At 51.3% G+C, this 15,518-nt stretch overlaps 1 protein-coding gene and 5 non-coding genes across 8 annotated transcripts in view; 5 read left to right on the forward strand and 1 right to left on the reverse strand.

Annotated features, from left to right (window-relative positions):
* Positions 1-15,518, reverse strand: part of si:dkeyp-23e4.3 (rho GTPase-activating protein 7) — a 171,399-nt gene that overhangs the window by 18,065 nt on the left and 137,816 nt on the right. The gene's annotated exons all lie outside the window — the stretch shown is intronic.
* Positions 1,842-1,910, forward strand: trnag-gcc (transfer RNA glycine (anticodon GCC)). The gene has a single exon. It is a non-coding gene; the product is annotated as a tRNA-Gly (tRNA).
* On the forward strand, positions 7,186-7,256 carry trnag-gcc (transfer RNA glycine (anticodon GCC)). The gene has a single exon. It is a non-coding gene; the product is annotated as a tRNA-Gly (tRNA).
* Positions 7,775-7,845, forward strand: trnad-guc (transfer RNA aspartic acid (anticodon GUC)). Its single transcript has one exon. It is a non-coding gene; the product is annotated as a tRNA-Asp (tRNA).
* On the forward strand, positions 13,554-13,624 carry trnag-gcc (transfer RNA glycine (anticodon GCC)). Its single transcript has one exon. It is a non-coding gene; the product is annotated as a tRNA-Gly (tRNA).
* On the forward strand, positions 14,142-14,213 carry trnad-guc (transfer RNA aspartic acid (anticodon GUC)). The gene has a single exon. It is a non-coding gene; the product is annotated as a tRNA-Asp (tRNA).

Below are 15,518 nucleotides of genomic sequence, written 5' to 3' on the forward strand. Positions count from 1 at the left end.
GGGAAGACTCTGGACAGACCTGGTAAGCCCAAACGTAGCGGGTAAATTGGGAACGCCTGGAGGAGGCCCCTGTCCGACAGATTTCAAACTCACACCTCCGGGCGGAGCTTTTCGCGGCATCCCTGTGGAGGCTGGGGGCATTGAACCCGTGGACAATGTTCAAAGTTTCCATTGCTGAAGCTGCAGCGAGGAGCTGTGGTCTTAGGGTCTTAGGTGCCTCAAGGGGGTGGTAACCGAACACCGTGGTGGACAACGGGTGGTCAGGGGAAGCCGTCCGACTGAAGAAGGAGTCTTTCCGGGATATGTTATCCCGGAGGACTCGGAGGCAGTTGCAAGGCACCGGGGTCTCAAGGGCTGCAGCCCTGCCGTGAAAGAGGCAAAGCAGCGGTGTGGGAGAAGTTTGAGAAGACATGGAGAAGGACTTTCGGTCGGCACCAAAGTGCTTCTGAAAACTGTTTTGCCACCCTCAGGAGGGGGAAGCGGGAACCATCCAAGCTGTGTACAGTAAGGATGGGACACTGTTGACCTCAACTGAGGAGGTAATAGGGCGGTGGAAGGAGCACTTTGAGGAACTCCTGAACTGGACTAATACGCCCTATGTTAGAGGCAGAGCTGAGGATAATGGGGATTGTCGCCGATTTCCCAGGCGGAAGTCACTGATGTAGTCAAACAACTCCACAGTGGCAAAGCCCCCGGGATTGATGAGATCCGCCCAGAAATGCTCAAGGCTCTGGGGTGTCAAGGACCTGGGGTGTGGAAGGGGACGGTGTCCTGGGTTGTGGTGGTTCCTTTTCAAAATTAGGGTGGGGGGTATCACACTTCTCAGCCTCCCTGGTAAAGTCTACTCCAAGGTGTTGGAAAGGAGGTTCGGCCAATAGTCGAACCGGGTTGAGGAGAAACAATGCGGATTCCGCCCTGGTCGTGGAACAACGGACCAGCTCTTCACCGCAAGGGATCCTGGAGGGAGCCTGGGAGTATGCCCAACCGGGTTTACATGTGTTTTGTGGATCTGGAGAAGGCGGGACCGGGTCCCCCGGGAGATACTGTGGGAGGTGTGCTGGGAGTATGGGGTGAGGGTCTCACTCAGGGCCATCCAATCTCTGTAAACCAAAGTGAGAGCTCTATCCGGTTCTCGGCAGTAAGTCGGACTGCTTTCAGGTGAGGGTTGGCCTCCGCCAGGGCTGCGCTTTGTCACCAATCCTGTTTGTAGTATTTATGGACAGGATATCGAGGTGTAGTGGGGGGTGGAGAGGTTGCAGTTTGGTGGGCTGGGGATCTCATCGCTGCGTTTTTGCAGATGATGGGTCCTGATGGCATCTTCGGCCTGCGACCTTCAGCACTCACTGGATTGGTTCGCAACCGAGTGTGAAGCTGTTGGGATGAGGATCAGCACCTCTAAATCTGAGGCCATGGTTCTCAGCAGGAAACCGATAGAATGCCTTCTCCAGGTAGGGAATGAGTCCTTACCCAAGTGAAGGAGTTCAAGTACCTTGGGTTTTGTTCGCGAGTGAGGGACAAATGGAGCGGGAGATTGGCTGGAGAATCGGGCGCAGCTGGTGCGTGTATTACATTCAATCTATTGCACTGCCAGGATTTAAAAGAGAGCTGAGCCAGAAGGCAAAGCTCGATCAATGGGGTCAGTTTTCATTCCTACCCCTCACCTATGGTCATGAAGGCAGGGCCTCATGACCGAAAAGAACGACATCCAAGGTACAAGTGGCAGAAATGGGTTTCCTCAGGAGGGTGGCTGGCATCTCCTTAGAGATAGGGTGAGAAGCTCAGTCATCCGTGAGGAGCTCGGAGTAGAGCCGCTGCTCCTTCGCCGAAACATTGACATGTGAGCATTGGTGGTTCAGTGGTAGAATTCTCGCCTGCCACGCGGGAGGCCCGGTTCGATTCCGGCCAATGCAACACTGTTTTTTTGCATTGCTGAATCATACAGGACAGGCGTCAGCAACCTTAGGCACGCTGCGTGTCACTATGGGCACGCGGCACCTTAACCAATGGCACGCTGGCAATATCGTGCAAGAGAGTTATTGATGTGTTGGAATCATGGTTGAAATGCTGGAGCATTCTCTCATCCGCATGCCAAATTACAACGTTCACAGTTGCCGACCGCGGGTTATTGCGTTCTTTTTGTCACACAATACTACGAGTCGGAGAAAAGATGGATTTTTGTGTTTAATCTTTGCACGCCCCACTAAGGGGTGCCGGACCCCAGGTTGGGAACCACTGCTCTAGTGGATTTTCATAATTTGTTTAACATGTGCAAATCCATTTTTTTTACCTCAACCACAAACCAGATAAAGACTCGCGCCCTCCCTGTGATCTTTGCTGCCCCCCTGGGGTCGCCCCGGACCCAGGTTGGGATCCAGTGCTCTAGTCCACTGATTGGTCCGCTGCGATCACACAAGTTGTCATGTCCCTCCTCGTTAGTATAGTGGACAGTATCTCCGCCTGTCACGCCGGAAGACCGGGGTTCGATTCCCGACGGGGAGTAACTTTTTTTCATTTTAAGTACATTTTGATCTATAAAGCGATAGTTTATGCAAACGGCAACATTTCTGCCACCACAGTATCAGAAATAGGGCTGTACAAAAACTCTAGTGGGTTGCCTTTCAAATGATCCTGCCGACATAATGCACGTTGGCTCCCTTTCACATTGAAATTTACTATTCAGAGGTTATTGGGCGTGAGCGGCGGTGAAACGCACAAAATGGCCACCACCCACGGCCATGTCCTATGACGAAAAGTTTTTCTTTTAACAACTTTTCATCTTTAACATCTTAAGATGGTAAAGACCGAGTTTGAAGTTGATCGGATGAAATCTCTAGGAGGAGTTCGTTAAAGTACGAAATGTGGAAATGGCCAAAATCGCACTAATTTCGAACATTAAATTCAAAATGGCGGACTTCCTGTTGGGTTTAGGGTATGGCTCTAATGAAGGTTTTTGTACATCTTGACATGTTACATATCGTACCAAGTTTTGTGAGTCTACGTTAAACGCACTGCAGGGCTCAATTTTCTTAACTTTCTAGGGGGGCTAGCGAGCCATTTTTGTGCGTCTATTCCCGAAACCCTGAAAATACGTAAATTTTCACCAGACTTGATGTGGCCGCCAAATTTGGTGAATTTTTGAATATATTAAGCCCCTCAAAAAGCCAATTCATTTGACGGAAAAATAATAATAGAAAGAAAGAAAGAAACAATAATTCCTTCAGTTTCAATAAGGCCTTCGCCGCTGTCATTTCGGGCCCTAACTATACAGAGGTTATTGGGCCCGTCCAGTTTAACAACAAGTAGAATTAAAGCTGCGAGCAGCGATGGACGGGCCCTCGCGCCTCTGCGCGCGTCGGGATTACCGGCGGACGCCGCTCCTCGTGACCGTGCATTTACGCGGCACTCAGACGCCGCAAATCGTCACCAATGAAAAGGGAACTCCCCGCCGAGTTCAACGATACCTCACACAAGACTCTACGTCATACGGTTCATTAGCTGTGAAAGGGGCGTGGCTAAAGCATAGGGGGCGGGTTCAACCATCACCAATTAAAATGAAGCCTCTGCTGAGATGAATGATACCTCACACAAGACTCTACCTTAAATGGGTCAGCATGTATGAAAGGGGGCGTGGCTTAAACATAGGGGGCGGGACAAACCATCACCAATGAAGAAGGAAGTCTCTGCTGAGTTCAATGATACCTCACACAAGTGTTTACATCAATCGGGCCATTAGTAATAAAAGGGGGCGTGGCTTGAACATAGGGGGCGGGCCAAACCATCACCAATGAAGAAGAAAGTCTCTGCTGAGTTCAATGATACCTCACACAAGGATATACCTTAAACGGTTTAAATGTTATGAAAGGGGGCGTGGCTTATGCATAGGGGGCGGGCCAAACCATCACCAATAAAGAAGGAACTCTCTGCTGAGTTCAATGACACCTCACAAAAGACTCTACCTTAAACGGTTCAAATATTATGAAAGCGGGCGTGGCCTGAGTAAGTGGGCGTGGTCATATTATAGGGGGCGGCTCAGTATCACACGTAGACCACACATTCTGAGTTTCATGCAAATCGGATGATGTTTGTCATATAAGGCAGATTTCCTGTTGCCAGCGGGGGGCGCTATGACCAAAAGTCAATTTTGGCCTGTAGGTGTCCTCAGGCCTGGACCCTTGTCAATCATGAGAAATTTCGGTGAGATACGACAACGTACACTCAAGTTACAACAACTTCTTTGTTCATCGTTAAACATTCAAAATGCTCGCCACGCCACGCCCACACGTCTGACGAAAAGTTTTTCTTTTAATGACTTTTCATCGTTAAGGTGTTGGGATGGTACAGACCAAGTTTGAAGTCCGTCGGATGAAATCTCTAGGAGGAGTTCGTTAAAGTCACACGGGTGGCAGTGAAGGTCAGGGGCCTCGACGGACCAGACCCGGGCAGCAGACGCTGGCTCTGGGGACGTGGAACGTCACCTCTCTGTGGGGGAAGGAGCTGGAACTGGTGCGGGAGGTGGAGCGCTACCGGTTAGATCTGGTGGGGCTAACCTCTACGCACAGTCTCGGTTCTGGAACCGTACTCCTGGATAGGGGTTGGACTCTTTTCTTCTCCGGAGTTGCCCAGGGTGTGATGCGCCGGGCGGGTGTGGGGATACTCACAAGCCCCGGCTGGCGCCCGACACGTTGGAGTTTACCCGGTGGACGAGAGGGTCGCCTCCCACGCCTGCGGGTTGTGGGGAAAACTCTGACTGTTGTTTGTGCATATGCACTAAACAGGAGTTCGGAGTATTCGGCCTTCTTGGAGACCTTGGTGGAGTCCTGCATGGGCGCCAGTGGGGGACTCCATTGTTTTGCTGGGGAACTTCAACGCACACGTGGGCAATGATGGAGACACCTGGAGCGGCGTGATTGGGAGGAACGGCCTCCCTGATCTAAACCAGAGTGGTTGTTTGTTGTTGGACTTCTGTGCTAGTCATGGATTGTCTATAACAAACACCACGTTCGAACATAGGGATGCTCATAAGTGTACCTGGTACCAGAGCACCCTAGGCCGAAGGTCAATGATCGATTTCATAATCGTTTCATCTGATCTGAGGCCGTATGTTTTGGACACTCGGGTGAAGAGAGGGGCAGAGCTGTCAACCGATCACCATCTGGTGGTGAGTTGGGTCAGGGGGTGGGGGAAGACTCTGGACAGACCTGGTAAGCCCAAACGTGTAGTGCGGGTAAATTGGGAACGTCTGGAGTAGGCCCCTGTCCGACAGACTTTAAACTCACACCTCCGGCGGAGCTTTTCGTGCATCCCTGTGGAGGCTGGGGGCATTGAACCCGAGTGGACAATGTTCACAGTTTCCATTGCTGAAGCTGCGGCGAGGAGCTGTGGTCTTAGGGTCTTAGGTGCCTCAAGGGGCAGTAACCCACAAGAAGGAGTCTTTCCGGGATATGTTATCTCGGAGGACTCCGGAGGCAGTTGCAAGGTACCGAAGGGCCCGAAGGGCTGCAGCCTCTGCCGTGAAAGAGGCAAAGCAGCGGGTGTGGGAGAAGTTTGGAGATGACATGGAGAAGGACTTTCGGTCGGCACCAAAGTGCTTCTGGAAAACTGTTTTGCCACCTCAGGAGGGGAAGGGGGAACCATCCAAGCTGTGTACAGTAAGGATGGGACACTGTTGACCTCAACTGAGGAGGTAATAGGGCGGTGGAAGGAGCACTTTGAGGAACTCCTGAATCCGACTAATACGCCCTCTATGTTAGAGGCAGAGCTGGAGGATAATGGGGGATTGTCGTCGATTTCCCAGGCGGAAGTCACTGATGTAGTCAAACAACTCCACAGTGGCAAAACCCCGGGGATTGATGAGATCCGTCCAGAAATGCTCAAGGCTCTGGGTGTGGAGGGGCTGTCCTGGTTGACACGCCTCTTCAACATTGCGTGGAAGTCTGGGGTATCACACTTCTCAGCCTCCCTGGTAAAGTCTACTCCAAGGTGCTGGAAAGGAGGGTTCGGCCGATAGTCGAACTTCGGGTTGAGGAGAAACAATGCGGATTCCGTCCTGGTCGTGGAACAACGGACCAGCTCTTCACTCTCGCAAGGATCTTGGAGGGAGCCTGGGAGTATGCCTAACCGGTTTACATGTGTTTTGTAGATCTGGAGAAGGCGTATGACCGGGTCCCCCGGGAGATACTGTGGGAGGTGCTGCGGGAGTATGGGGTGAGGGGTCTCTACTCAGGGCCATCCAATCTCTGTACGACCAAAGTGAGAGCTCTATCCGGGTTCTCGGCAGTAAGTCAGACTCGTTTCAGGTGAGGGTTGGCCTTCGCCAGGGCTGCGCTTTGTCACCAATCCGGTTTGTAATATTTATGGACAGGATATCGAGGTGTAGTTGGGGTGAAGAGAGGTTGCAGTTCGGTGGGCTGGGGATCTCATCGCTGCTCTTTGCAGATGATGTGGTCCTGATGGCATCTTCGGCCTGTGACCTTCAGCACTCACTGGATTGGTTCGCAGCCGAGTGTGAAGCGGTTGGGATGTGGATCAGCACCTCTAAATCTGAGGCCATGGTTCTCAGCAGGAAACCGATAGAATGCCTTCTCCAGGTAGGGAATGAGTCCTTACTCCAAGTGAAGGAGTTCAAGTACCTTGGGTTTTGTTCGCGAGTGAGGGGACAATGGAGCGGGAGATTGGTCGGAGAATCGGGCGAGCGGGTGCGGTATTACATTCAATCTATTGCACCGTTGTGACGAAAAGAGAGCTGAGCCAGAAGGCAAAGCTCTCGATCTACCGGTCAGTTTTCGTTCCTACCCTCACCTATGGTCATGAAGGCTGGGTCATGACCGAAAGAACGACATCCAAGGTACAAGTGGCAGAAATGGGTTTCCTCAGGAGGGTGGCTGGCATCTCCCTTAGAGATAGGGTGAGAAGCTCAGTCATCCGTGAGGAGCTCGGAGAGCCGCTGCTCCCCGGCGTCGAAAAGGAGCCAGTTGAGGTGGTTCGGGCATCTGGTAAGGATGCCCCCTGGCGCCTCCCTAGGGAGGTGATCCAGGCACGCCCAGCTGGGAGGAGGCCCGGGAAGACCCAGGACTAGGTGGAGGGAGGTCCAGCTGGGAGGAGGCCTCGGGGAAGACCCAGGACTAGGTGGAGGGATTATATCTCCAACCTGACGTGGGCGGAGCTGTTTTAAGCATTGACATGTGAGCATTGGTGGTTCAGTGGTAGAATTCTCGCCTGCCACGCGGGAGGCCGGGGTTCGATTCCCGGCCAATGCAACACTGTTTTTTTTGCATTGCTGAATCATACAGGACAGGCGTCAGCAACCTTAGGCACGCGTGTCACTATGGGCACGCGGCACCTTAACCAATGGCACGCTGGCAATATGCGTGCAAGAGAGTTATTGATGTGTTGGAATCATGGTTGAAATGCTGGAGCATTCTCTCATCCGCATGCCAAATTACAACGTTCACAGTTGCCGACCGCGGGTTATTGCGTTCTTTTTGTCACACAATACTACGAGTCGGAGAAAAGATGGATTTTTGTGTTTAATCTTTGCCGCCCCCACTAAGGGGTGCCCGGACCCCAGGTTGGGAACCACTGCTCTAGTGGATTTTCATAATTTGTTTAACATGTGCAAATCCATTTTTTTTACCTCAACCACTAACCAGATAAAGACTCGCGCCCTCCCCTGTGATCTTTGCTGCCCCCCCTGGGGTCGCCCGGACCCCAGGTTGGGATCCAGTGCTCTAGTCCACTGATTGGTCCGCTGCGATCACACAAGTTGTCATGTCCCTCCTCGTTAGTATAGTGGACAGTATCTCCGCCTGTCACGCGGAAGACGGGGTTCGATTCCCCGACGGGGAGTAACTTTTTCATTTTAAGTACATTTTGATCTATAAAACGATAGTTTATGCAAACGGCAACATTTCTGCCACCACAGTATCAGAAATAGGGCTGTACAAAAACTCTAGTCGCGGTTGCCTTTCAAATGATCCTGCCGACATAATGCACGTTGGCTCCCTTTCACATTGAAATTTACTATTCAGAGGTTATTGGGCCGTGAACGGCGGTGAAACGCACAAAATGGCCACCCCGCCACGGCCATGTCCTATGACGAAAAGTTTTTCTTTTAACAACTTTTCATCTTTAACATCTTAAGATGGTAAAGACCGAGTTTGAAGTTGATCGGATGAAATCTCTAGGAGGAGTTCGTTAAAGTACGAAATGTGGAAATGGCCAAAATCGCACTAATTTCGAACATTAAATTCAACACTTCCTGTTGGGTTTAGGGTATGGCTCTAATGAAGGTTTTTGTACATCTTGACATGTTACATATGCGTACCAAGTTTTGTGAGTCTACGTTAAACGCACTGCAGGGGCTCAATTTTCTTAACTTTCTAGGGGGCGCTAGCGAGCCATTTTTGTGCGTCTATTCCCGAAACCCTGAAAATACGTAAATTTTCACCAGACTTGATGTGGCCGCCAAATTTGGTGAATTTTTGAATATATTAAGCCCCTCAAAAAGCCAATTCATTTGACGGAAAAATAATAATAGAAAGAAAGAAAGAAACAATAATTCCTTCAGTTTCAATAAGGCCTTCGCCGCTGTCGGCGCTCGGGCCCTAACTATACAGAGGTTATTGGGCCCGTCCAGTTTAACAACAAGTAGAATTAAAGCTGCGAGCAGCGATGGACGGGCCCTCGCGCCTCTGCGCGCGTCGGGATTACCGGCGGACGCCGCTCCTCGTGACCGTGCATTTACGCGGCACTCAGACGCCGCAAATCGTCACCAATGAAAAGGGAACTCCCCGCCGAGTTCAACGATACCTCACACAAGACTCTACGTCATACGGTTCATTAGCTGTGAAAGGGGGCGTGGCTAAAGCATAGGGGGCGGGTTCAACCATCACCAATTAAAAATGAAGCCTCTGCTGAGATGAATGATACCTCACACAAGACTCTACCTTAAATGGGTCAGCATGTATGAAAGGGGCGTGGCTTAAACATAGGGGGCGGGACAAACCATCACCAATGAAGAAGGAAGTCTCTGCTGAGTTCAATGATACCTCACACAAGTGTTTACATCAATCGGGCCATTAGTAATAAAAGGGGGCGTGGCTTGAACATAGGGGGCGGGCCAAACCATCACCAATGAAGAAGAAAGTCTCTGCTGAGTTCAATGATACCTCACACAAGGATATACCTTAAACGGTTTAAATGTTATGAAAGGGGGCGTGGCTTATGCATAGGGGGCGGGCCAAACCATCACCAATAAAGAAGGAACTCTCTGCTGAGTTCAATGACACCTCACAAAAGACTACCTTAAACGGTTCAAATGTTATGAAAGGGGGCGTGGCCTGAGTAAGTGGGCGTGGTCATATTATAGGGGGCGGCTCAGTATCACACGTAGACCACACATTCTGAGTTTCATGCAAATCGGATGATGTTTGTCATATAAGGCAGATTTCCTGTTGCCAGCGGGGGGCGCTATGACCAAAAGTCAATTTTGGCCTGTAGGTGTCCTCAGGCCTGGACCCTTGTCAATCGTGAGAAATTTCGGTGAGATACGACAACGTACACTCAAGTTACAACAACTTCTTTGTTCATCGTTAAACATTCAAAATGCTCGCCACGCCACGCCCACACCGTCTGACGAAAAGTTTTTCTTTTAATGACTTTTCATCGTTAAGGTGTTGGGATGGTACAGACCAAGTTTGAAGTCCGTCGGATGAAATCTCTAGGAGGAGTTCGTTAAAGTCACACGGGTGGCAGTGAAGGTCAGGGGCCTCGACGGACCAGACCCGGGCAGCAGACGCTGGCTCTGGGGACGTGGAACGTCACCTCTCTGTGGGGGAAGGAGCTGGAACTGGTGCGGGAGGTGGAGCGCTACCGGTTAGATCTGGTGGGGCTAACCTCACGCACAGTCAGGGTTCTGGAATCCTGGATAGGGGTTGGACTCTTTCTTCTCCGGAGTTGCCCAGGGTGTGATGCGCCCGGGCGGGTGTGGGGATACTCACAAGCCCCGGCTGGCGCCCGCCACGTTGGAGTTTACCCGTGGACGAGAGGGTCGCCTCCCACGCCTGTGGGTTGTGGGGAAAACTCTGACTGTTGTTTGTGCATATGCACCAAACAGGAGTTCGGAGTATTCGGCCTTCTTGGAGACCTTGAGTGGAGTCCTGCATGGGGCGCCAGTGGGGGACTCCATTGTTTTGCTGGGGAACTTCAACGCACACGTGGGCAATGATGGAGACACCTGGAGCGGCGTGATTGGGAGGAACGGCCTCCCTGATCTAAACCAGAGTGGTTGTTTGTTGTTGGACTTCTGTGCTAGTCATGGATTGTCTATAACAAACACCACGTTCGAACATAGGGATGCTCATAAGTGTACCTGGTACCAGAGCACCCTAGGCCGAAGGTCAATGATCGATTTCATAATCGTTTCATCTGATCTGAGGCCGTATGTTTTGGACACTCGGGTGAAGAGAGGGGCAGAGCTGTCAACCGATCACCATCTGGTGGTGAGTTGGGTCAGGGGTGGGGAAGACTCTGGACAGACCTGGTAAGCCCAAACGTGTAGTGCGGGTAAATTGGGAACGTCTGGAGTAGGCCCCTGTCCGACAGACTTTAAACTCACACCCGGGCGGAGCTTTTCGTGCATCCCTGTGGAGGCTGGGGGCATTGAACCCGAGTGGACAATGTTCAAAGTTTCCATTGCTGAAGCTGCGGCGAGGAGCTGTGGTCTTAGGGTCTTAGGTGCCTCAAGGGGCAGTAACCCACAAGAAGGAGTCTTTCCGGGATATGTTATCTCGGAGGACTCCGGAGGCAGTTGCAAGGTACCGAAGGGCCCGAAGGGCTGCAGCCTCTGCCGTGAAAGAGGCAAAGCAGCGGGTGTGGGAGAAGTTTGGAGATGACATGGAGAAGGACTTTCGGTCGGCACCAAAGTGCTTCTGGAAAACTGTTTTTGCCACCTCAGGAGGGGGAAGCGGGGAACCATCCAAGCTGTGTACAGTAAGGATGGGACACTGTTGACCTCAACTGAGGAGGTAATAGGGCGGTGGAAGGAGCACTTTGAGGAACTCCTGAATCCGACTAATACGCCCTCTATGTTAGAGGCAGAGCTGGAGGATAATGGGGGATTGTCGTCGATTTCCCAGGCGGAAGTCACTGATGTAGTCAAACAACTCCACAGTGGCAAAACCCTGGGGATTGATGAGATCCGTCCAGAAATGCTCAAGGCTCTGGGTGTGGAGGGACTGTCCTGGTTGACACGCCTCTTCAACATTGCGTGGAAGTCTGGGGTATCACACTTCTCAGCCTCCCTGGTAAAGTCTACTCCAAGGTGCTGGAAAGGAGGGTTCGGCCGATAGTCGAACTTCGGGTTGAGGAGAAACAATGCGGATTCCGTCCTGGTCGTGGAACAACGGACCAGCTCTTCACTCTCGCAAGGATCTTGGAGGGAGCCTGGGAGTATGCCTAACCGGTTTACATGTGTTTTGTAGATCTGGAGAAGGCGTATGACCGGGTCCCCCGGGAGATACTGTGGGAGGTGCTGCGGGAGTATGGGGTGAGGGGTCTCTACTCAGGGCCATCCAATCTCTGTACGACCAAAGTGAGAGCTCTATCCGAGTTCTCGGCAGTAAGTCAGACTCGTTTCAGGTGAGGGTTGGCCTTCGCCAGGGCTGCGCTTTGTCACCAATCCGGTTTGTAATATTTATGGACAGGATATCGAGGTGTAGTTGGGGTGAAGAGAGGTTGCAGTTCGGTGGGCTGGGGATCTCATCGCTGCTCTTTGCAGATGATGTGGTCCTGATGGCATCTTCGGCCTGTGACCTTCAGCACTCACTGGATTGGTTCGCAGCCGAGTGTGAAGCGGTTGGGATGTGGATCAGCACCTCTAAATCTGAGGCCATGGTTCTCAGCAGGAAACCGATAGAATGCCTTCTCCAGGTAGGGAATGAGTCCTTACTCCAAGTGAAGGAGTTCAAGTACCTTGGGTTTTGTTCGCGAGTGAGGGGACAATGGAGCGGGAGATTGGTCGGAGAATCGGCGCAGCGGGTGCGGTATTACATTCAATCTATTGCACCGTTGTGACGAAAAGAGAGCTGAGCCAGAAGGCAAAGCTCTCGATCTACCGGTCAGTTTTCGTTCCTACCCTCACCTATGGTCATGAAGGCTGGGTCATGACCGAAAGAACGACATCCAAGGTACAAGTGGCAGAAATGGGTTTCCTCAGGAGGGTGGCTGGCATCTCCCTTAGAGATAGGGTGAGAAGCTCAGTCATCCGTGAGGAGCTCGGAGTAGAGCCGCTGCTCCTTCGCGTCGAAAGGAGCCAGTTGAGGTGGTTCGGGCATCTGGTAAGGATGCCCCCTGGGCGCCTCCCTAGGGAGGTGATCCAGGCACGTCCAGCTGGGAGGAGGCCTCGGGGAAGACCCAGGACTAGGTGGAGGGAGGTCCAACTGGGAGGAGGCCTCGGGGAAGACCCAGGACTAGGTGGAGGGAGGTCCAGCTGGGAGGAGGCCTCGGGGAAGACCCAGGACTAGGTGGAGGGATTATATCTCCAACCTGGCCTGGGAACGCCTCGGGATCCCCCAGTCGGAGCTGGTTAATGTTGCTCGGGAAGTTTGGGGTCCCCTGCTGGAGCTGCTCCCCTCGAGACCCGATACCGGATAAGCGGATGAAGATGGATGGCTGATTAATAATTATGCTATAATTTATGTTTGTTGACACACAGAGACTCGCACAGACACACACACACACACACACACACACACACACACACAGACACGCACAGACACACACACACACACACACACAGACACGCACAGACACACACACACACACACACACAGACACGCACAGACACACACACACACACACACATATACAGACACGCACAGAAAAACACACACACACACACACACAAAGAGACACGCACACACGCACACACACACAGACACGCAGACACACATAGAGACACACACACACACACATGCACAGACACGCACAGACACACACACAGATACACACAGAAAAACACACACACACACACACAGAGACACGCACACACACGCACTCACACACAGACACGCAGACACACACACAGACACGCACACACACGCACAGACACACACATAGAGACACACACACACACAGACACGCACAGACACACACACAGAAAACACACACACACACACACACACACACACAGACACGCACAGACACACACAGACACACACACAGAGACATGTACACACACACACACACAGAGAGACATGCACACACACAGACACACACACACACACACATACACACACACAGAGACATGCACACACACACACACACACACAGAGACATGCACACACACACACACACACACACACACACACACACACACACACACACACACACACACACACACAGACATGCACACACACACACAGACACACATACACACACACAGACACACACACACACACACACACACACACAATAGCATTCCCAGCTTGAGTAAATGGAGCGCTCCATGTCTTGTCAGTGACGTGGACGGAGCTGTTTTAAGCATTGACATGTGAGCATTGGTGGTTCAGTGGTAGAATTCTCGCCTGCCACGCGGGAGGCCCGGGTTCGATTCCCGGCCAATGCAACACTGTTTTTTTTTTGCATTGCTGAATCATACAGGACAGGCGTCAGCAACCTTAGGCACGCGCGTGTCACTATGGGCACGCGGCACCTTAACCAATGGCACGCTGGCAATATGCAAGAGAGTTATTGATGTGTTGGAATCATGGTTGAAATGCTGGAGCATTCTCTCATCCGCATGCCAAATTACAACGTTCACAGTTGCCGGCGGGTTATTGCGTTCTTTTGTCACACAATACTACGAGTCGGAGAAAAGATGGGTTTTTTGTGTTTAATCTTTGCCGCCCCCACTAAGGGGTGCCCGGACCCCAGGTTGGGAACCACTGCTCTAGTGGATTTTCATAATTTGTTTAACATGTGCAAATCCATTTTTTTTACCTCAACCACAAACCAGATAAAGACTCGCGCCCTCCCCTGTGATCTTTGCTGCCCCCCCTGGGGTCGCCCGGACCCCAGGTTGGGATCCAGTGCTCTAGTCCACTGATGGGTCCGCTGCGATCACACAAGTTATGTCATGTCCCTCCTCGTTAGTATAGTGGACAGTATCTCCGCCTGTCACGCGGAAGACCGGGGTTCGATTCCCCGACGGGGAGTAACTTTTTCATTTTAAGTACATTTTGATCTATAAAACGATAAGTTTATGCAAACGGCAACATTTCTGCCACCACAGTATCAGAAATAGGGCTGTACAAAAACTCTAGTCGCGGTTGCCTTTCAAATGATCCTGCCGACATAATGCATGTTGGCTCCCTTTCACATTGAAATTTACTATTCAGAGGTTATTGGGCCGTGAACGGCGGTGAAACGCACAAAATGGCCACCCCGCCACGGCCATGTCCTATGACGAAAAGTTTTTCTTTTAACAACTTTTCATCTTTAACATCTTAAGATGGTAAAGACCGAGTTTGAAGTTGATCGGATGAAATCTCTAGGAGGAGTTCGTTAAAGTACGAAATGTGGAAATGGCCAAAATCGCACTAATTTCGAACATTAAATTCAAAATGGCGGACTTCCTGTTGGGTTTAGGGTATGGCTCTAATGAAGGTTTTTGTACATCTTGACATGTTACATATGCGTACCAAGTTTTGTGAGTCTACGTTAAACGCACTGCAGGGGCTCAATTTTCTTAACTTTCTAGGGGGCGCTAGCGAGCCATTTTTGTGCGTCTATTCCCGAAACCCTGAAAATACGTAAATTTTCACCAGACTTGATGTGGCCGCCAAATTTGGTGAATTTTTGAATATATTAAGCCCCTCAAAAAGCCAATTCATTTGACGGAAAAATAATAATAGAAAGAAAGAAAGAAACAATAATTCCTTCAGTTTCAATAAGGCCTTCGCCGCTGTCGGCGCTCGGGCCCTAACTATACAGAGGTTATTGGGCCCGTCCAGTTTAACAACAAGTAGAATTAAAGCTGCGAGCAGCGATGGACGGGCCCTCGCGCCTCTGCGCGCGTCGGGATTACCGGCGGACGCCGCTCCTCGTGACCGTGCATTTACGCGGCACTCAGGCGCCCGCAAATCGTCACCAATGAAAGGGAACTCCCCGCCGAGTTCAACGATACCTCACACAAGACTCTACGTCATACGGTTCATCAGCTGTGAAAGGGGGCGTGGCTAAAGCATAGGGGGCGGGTTCAACCATCACCAATTAAAAATGAAGCCTCTGCTGAGATGAATGATACCTCACACAAGACTCTACCTTAAATGGGTCAGCATGTATGAAAGGGGCGTGGCTTAAACATAGGGGCGGGACAAACCATCACCAATGAAGAAGGAAGTCTCTGCTGAGTTCAATGATACCTCACACAAGTGTTTACATCAATCGGGCCATTAGTAATAAAAGGGGCGTGGCTTGAACATAGGGGCGGGGCCAAACCATCACCAATGAAGAAGAAA

This window comes from Perca flavescens, chromosome 13 (genome assembly GCF_004354835.1).
Source record: "Perca flavescens isolate YP-PL-M2 chromosome 13, PFLA_1.0, whole genome shotgun sequence".
NCBI classification, from domain to species: domain Eukaryota; kingdom Metazoa; phylum Chordata; class Actinopteri; order Perciformes; family Percidae; genus Perca; species Perca flavescens.